The following is a 6,822-nucleotide window of genomic DNA, read 5'->3' on the forward strand; positions in this document are numbered from 1 at the left end:
TCTAAGACTAAACAATCAATCCGTACCCCATCCAACATCCAATGGATTTAGTGTAAAGACGTCATAAACAGCCAGAGAAAAACACGACCTTGTGCAATGCCAAGTTACAGGTATCGACAGATAGTAGATTCATATAACATACTAGTAATATATAATTAGCTTTTAATCTACTGATAACAAAATCAATATTTATACCAATAAAAACAATGTTCAATGATCTTATTACAGTGTTGAATATGTAACATTTTAGAATAAGTTTATTTAAAAGAGCGAAAAGTTTACATGGATCATTTCTAAATTTCCGGGCACGGTTAACAACATTTCCGTAAAAATGCTATCCCGTTTGAAATAAGTTTTCTACAGGTACAACCAAACTTCAAAACCAAATCTTTATATCTATTGAAAAAGTTAGTAAAGGTTTTAAGTAATTTATGGTAACGATATTCCTGTTTAATAATTTACCAGTAATACATAGGTTGCGTTCGTTAAAATAAAAAAAACGTCACAACAAACACGGGCATAGCGAACAAGTTGTGAAATATAAACACCGTAAGATGGTACCAAAGGAACATCACCATCCAAACATGGAAAATTACCAATAGGGAACGAAAAATCTTCTCTTTTGTCGTAAGTTTTAGTGTGTAGTTTCCCGTTTAAAACCGAAATATATCAATCCAGGAAAAGACAGTTATTACCGAATTAAATTGATTTATTTAAAGTAAGTTCCTTCGGGTAAATTTCAGCAGTATATTGAGAAAATTCTTGATTATTTAACGAAAAAATATCATAACTATAACGGTAAGTGTTGTTGAATTTATCAATTAAATGCAATTTCGACGGGTCTTTACTGAGTTTAGTCATAAACTGTGATTCGTAACAGTACAAAAACAAGTCTGCTATTAGTGGGGCACAATTAGTGCCAATGGGGATACTACAACCTGTCGATAAACTTTGTTGCCGAAACGTACGTAAATATTATCAAGGAGAAAATTAACAGCTTCAATCATCTCATCACACCCCCAGTTAGTATATATAGCATATTTATCTTTCTCATTAGAGAAGAGGGCTTTAAATGTGTTGCAGCAAATATATCTACATTCAGCTTTACCAAACGACCATTTAATTAAATAGGAAAACTTTTGTTAAATAAGATAGTGTGGAAGTGTAGTGTAAAGAGTAGAAAAATCAAAACTATTAACAGAATCAAAAGGACCATCAAAAGCCCGTAATTTATCTAAAACATCCAAAGAATTTTTTACACTCCAAAAAAGGTTTATACCACTATGTTCATATATTTTATTACAATAGTTTATGATAAGCTCTTTAATAGTAGTTAATGAACTAGTTAAGAGCACTGACAGATTAGTTGTGGAACACTTAATAGAGGCCAAGATGAAACGATATTTAAATGTTTTTTTGTGTAGTTTAGGTAGCCAATACATAGTAGGGACCTTCAAATGTTCAGAAGCAGCCTTAAGCTTTGATTTTGTTGTGATATGCTTGTTCACTATATGACTCTCTGTGGAGCGGATGGACTTGAATGTAGATGAATTTGAAATTTCATTCTTAAGAACGTCCGTGTAGTATTTACGTCATACCACCACCACATTGTTGGCTGCTTTGTCGGCCGGTACAAACACAAACCGCTTTGAAAGTATTTGAAGTTTATTTCTTATTTTGGAAATAGGTGTATAATGTACTCTTTTATTTACTTCTAAATTATTTTCAAAAGGTGACACTCTCTTATCTACCACATTCATACATTTATTTAAATAAGAATCCTGAGATTTTTTATCAGATTTCTTCCGTTTACACCATTTTTTTACAAAATGAGGAAAAAGCATCTTTGGTGACTTGACGACACTCTTTCCAATCTATTTTAGATGGAGGACGATATTTTGGTCCTTTTTTCAAAAAGTGTTTAACCTCTATGTCCTGGACGATATTGAGGTCCCCTGTAATAACATGGCCATAGGGAACATATCTAAACTTCGACGATTCACAGTTTCAAGTTAAGGGAGTATTACTATCTATATTCACGTCTGATGTAACCGACGTATAATTAAAAATTAAACTTTTGCTGGGTTTTTTGTATGTGTATGAAATTATAGGTGGTTCTATAATATCAAAATAAGGAGGTATACAGTTTTGAACGGTAGAGTCATTAAATATACTTGATAAGTTGATAAAATCAATACCTCTGCTAATATATTTAATTTTTAAAAAATGACGTTTATGATCTTCAGGTTTGTTGATACGCGGGAACAGCCTATGGTGGCAAATTATGCGAGAATATTCATACAGTGGGCTGAAGAATGAGATGGTGTCACACTCTTTGAAAATATCGTGTAATTTACTAATGGGTATTTGACCCAGTTTACATAATAATTGATGCCTACCATTATTTTTTGATATAGATAGGAGATTATCAAGTAACAAAACTAAAAAAAAAAATCAAAGGAGGTGTGCTTCTTTGTTAAATATTTGTTTATTTTTAGATTGCGACACAGTGACGACTGGTGTACCTATATTTTGACAAATTTCCCTAGTATGTCTGTTTTGTTCACGCATATAGTTGTAAATATAATGGAATTCGAAGCGACTGTCATACAAGTGAAAGGTTTAGCACTATAAAACCAGATTCTATATACCATATTCTACTTATAAAAATGCCTGAACAGTTGTTACCCATTTGTTTGGTCAGTTTTATTATTTGATTTTTCCATTGGATTAAGGACATTCCGTTTTGAATTTTCCTCGGAGTTCAATTTTTTTGTGATAGAAATCTTGTTTTGTTGATTAGTAATTATTATCAGTGTTTTTATTTATCTTTCTTTAAAAGTTTTTGCTCATACCACAGAAGTTGGTAAAAGATATGCCCTAGTCAAAACAATATGAAGGTCGGCTAAAGTAAGTAGCTGAAAACATTAAACATATATTGCAGATCAACACACATTTGTGTCAATTAATTAAAAAACCAATGCTAAACAACCATAACGATAGTCATATAGAATTACTTTCAGCCATGACGTTGTCAGTTTTCTACTTTTTTAATGATCCTCTGGTATATTTTGCCCCTCTTTTTTTGGAAACTGGAAAAACAGGTAATATAGACAATAACAATTAACACCAAGGAGTAAACAAAGACTCACAAAACCAAAGGACATTTACATCAACAGTTATAAATAATAAAGAAGAAACAACACCAACTCCACTAAAACAGGGAGTGAAATCAGGAGCTCCGGAAGGGTAAGCATTTTATGGTAATGTAATTAAAAAGACTGGTGTATTTTATTTATACTAGTCATTATGGATTTTAAAAGGACCATTCTCCGTAATTGACATAATTGTACAACCGAATTGTACAGCCGAAACATATTACCACAGATTTATAAAAAAGTGTGCCTTAAATTTTAAGCTACACATAAACAATAAATGCCAATTAATCAAACAAAACATCGAACCATTATGCTATTTCCCAAAGTTGGCAAAAAGAATATGTTTGATCTACATTGACTGTTGTGTACTTATAAATATTAATAGATTTAGAATATTGTTTTCTACATCAGCTCATGTTGTGTCTTGTGTACTATTATGTTTCTGGTTTTTTTAGCCATTTTGTTTTCGATCTATGAGTTTGACGGTCTCTCTGGTATCTTTCGCGCTTCTTATATGTACATCAATTTTTCCAGTATTGTATGTCTTTAGTCAAATGAAAAATGTCAAAAATACTTCTTCAGAAAATGGTAGATTAAACCTAATTTTATGATTGGCTAAATTTCTCACTCAATGACATTTGCATAAAATTCCATTTTGTTGACAACAAAGTCTGAACAAAGCAAACAGATAGAAAAGATACAAATATAAAAAAACTAGGGGCGCAAGTCACCATTCTCTTATAACCGAAATCACTATAAAAAACAAATATGTCATTATAGAAAAACGATGACATATAGACATGATAGATAAACCACATAAACAAAAGTAAAAGATAAGTTTACAAAAATATGTAACAAAATAAAACAAACACGGAATGTATAAGTACCGAGTCAAGAGTTTAGTAGTTGGAATATGATGTAAAAATTCTCGCCACGTCGGATCGGATACATAAGACTGATGCATAGTCTTAAGATATTGCAAGTCTATGTGATAATAAAAAAAATAAGAATAACTTTTTGAGGTTGCATATCGTACTAAGGTTAACTTTCTGTCCATATTTTATTTACCGACATTTCCCGGTTGCAGTCCATATGCCTAGTCCTTCGTCCCGGTCTACCCTTATTACAGGACCTACCAATTGCATGATTGAGAATAAGTTGTTCTCGTTCTAGCCTTTTGTCAATCATTTGCAAATCGAGTTAAGCAACTAACAAATAGCCAGTATTCACCATTTAGGTCCCTTAAAACTAAAAGCTGATTTCCGTTTGTTTCTGTGATAGGTCCTTGTGTAATAGCATTAAATCACGTGGTAAAAAAAGAATGAGAACTGAAACAAGTTAATATTGAAACAATTTAACAGATGACTATTTTGATAAATTCATTATTTCACAACAGTTGAGGGGTACACGTGATACATCATACGTATATTTTGGATAGTATTCATTAAAATCAGGAAGAAAGAATATAGTTTCTGAAGCAACGTTTTATATAAAAAGGTGAGCAAGAAATTGAAAACTCCAAGTTAAATTCAGACATAGAAAGTCTATTGATAAAAAGCTGACACAGTTAAAGTTTGAATTACCATGCTATATCAATCAGATCAACAACTGTCATATTCCTGGCGGCACTTTGTAAACAAAATGGTGGATTAAATTTGGTTATTTAACTAGCAAAACTTGCAACTTTGATGACATCGTCTTATACTTATTTTCAACAAAAATAGACGATAAATCCATGAGTATATAATGTTTTAGTGTGATAATAATCTGTTGTATAAATAGTCTAATACCAAAAATGCTTAACTCCGAGGACATTTTTAAACGAAATGTAACTTATCAAATGGCGACATCAATAAATCAAAAACATCAACATGATCAAAAAGATACCAGCTAGCATATGTTTAACTTGGTGAGGCATTTCCTTATGTACAAAATGTTCGATTTAACCTGGTTTTAAAGCTATCTACACCTCTAGTGTGTAAGAATCGCATAAACTCATTTAGGTTGACATTGAAATGAACACAATAAACAGACATACAAACATACGCCACAAACCTACACTACGACTTTCCAATATAATCATATTTACAGCAGAATTAATTGAATGTGTAGGTAGAGGTAATATGCTTGGTAAGTTTGCTTGCTAGCTGAACCGTGAAGTCATTAAAAGGTAAGGTAAACTTTCCACATTTAAAAGTAGACTAGTCGAACAGATAACCAATCTAGCTATCTGTAGGGTGTGACTACTCCGAAAGGAGGGTAGTATACCTAACCTAATAATGTTTCAGCTAACAGGCCAGCAAACCAAAGATTCTACCTTTACCTACAAACTCAATGCAATTTGATGTAAGAATTATCATACATCATGATATGATTATTGGTTGATCATGTCGATAGAATGATGGATTTTACAATTCTGTTTGCCATTACCTTACTTTTATCCAATATCACCTGATTTAGTCTAATTATAATCTACGTACTATTTAAATAGAATTTTTTTCAACGTATTTCTAATTGATGCTTACAGTGGAATGAATGTCTCTCAACTCAGTTTTTGAAACATAATAATAACGGAATAAAAGCAAGTCATTTGATGTTATAAAGAAGTGAATTCAATTATTATTTAAGATTTGTATTATGGCAAAGCTGATGGATATGGTAGTTACATTTTCAGTGTTTAACGCTGCTGTATTACTACAAGGTGAGTAATATAGACTTTCAATTTAGGTTTGATTACAAGAACATTTTTTTCTACATTCATTCAATAGAAAAAAATGTTTTTTGTATCAACATTTACACAATCAAACGATTCATGTAGAAGGATTAAAAAGATCGGCACAATTGCCGCGAGCCAACCTCATTGGTCATGTACAAGGATTAGAAAGATCGGCACAATTGCCGCGAGCCAAACTCATTGGGAATGCCCATTTCTGAAATGTTGTATTTTTATCTTTTATAATCCCTGTGTCAAAGGAAAACTGTCGTTTTTTTTTGTGTGTTCCTCTTGCCATTTATTTCTTAGATAAAGATTGTTTATGTGTTAAACAAAAACAAAATATTTCATGAGTACAAGAACCAGTAGAAAAACTAGTAAAAAAAGATGAAATGATATGATACTGTTCCCTTATTTCATTTTTTAAAATTTGTTCACATCATAAAACATGTACAACGGGACAAAATACGCGTGCCGATCCCATTATGAATGCTCTTTTAAAAAGTGTTATTTTGATCTTCTTCCATTTCAAATGTCAGTACTGCTGATGGTTAACTTGTTATATTCGGTGGGTTTGGTTTTTTTTTTCAGTGGTCAGTTGTTTTCCTTTTTTTGCCATGGTATTCTCTATTTTAAAATGACTATTCCTTTTGCCATGGTATTCTCTATTTTAAAATGACTATTCCTTTTGCTATGATATTCTCTTTTTTAAAATGACTGTTCCTTTTGCCATGATATTCTCTATCTTAAAATGACTATTCCTTTTGTCATGGTATTCTCTATTTTAAAATGACTTTTCCTTTTGCCATGTTATTCTCTATTTTAAAATGACTATTCTTTTTGCCATGGTATTCTCTATTTTAGAATGACTATTCCTTTTGCCATGGTATTCTCTATTTTAAAATGACTTTTCCTTTTGCCATGGTATTCTCTATTTTAAAATGACTTTTC

Source organism: Mytilus edulis, chromosome 14 (genome assembly GCF_963676685.1).
Source record: "Mytilus edulis chromosome 14, xbMytEdul2.2, whole genome shotgun sequence".
Taxonomy (NCBI): Eukaryota; Metazoa; Mollusca; class Bivalvia; order Mytilida; family Mytilidae; genus Mytilus; species Mytilus edulis.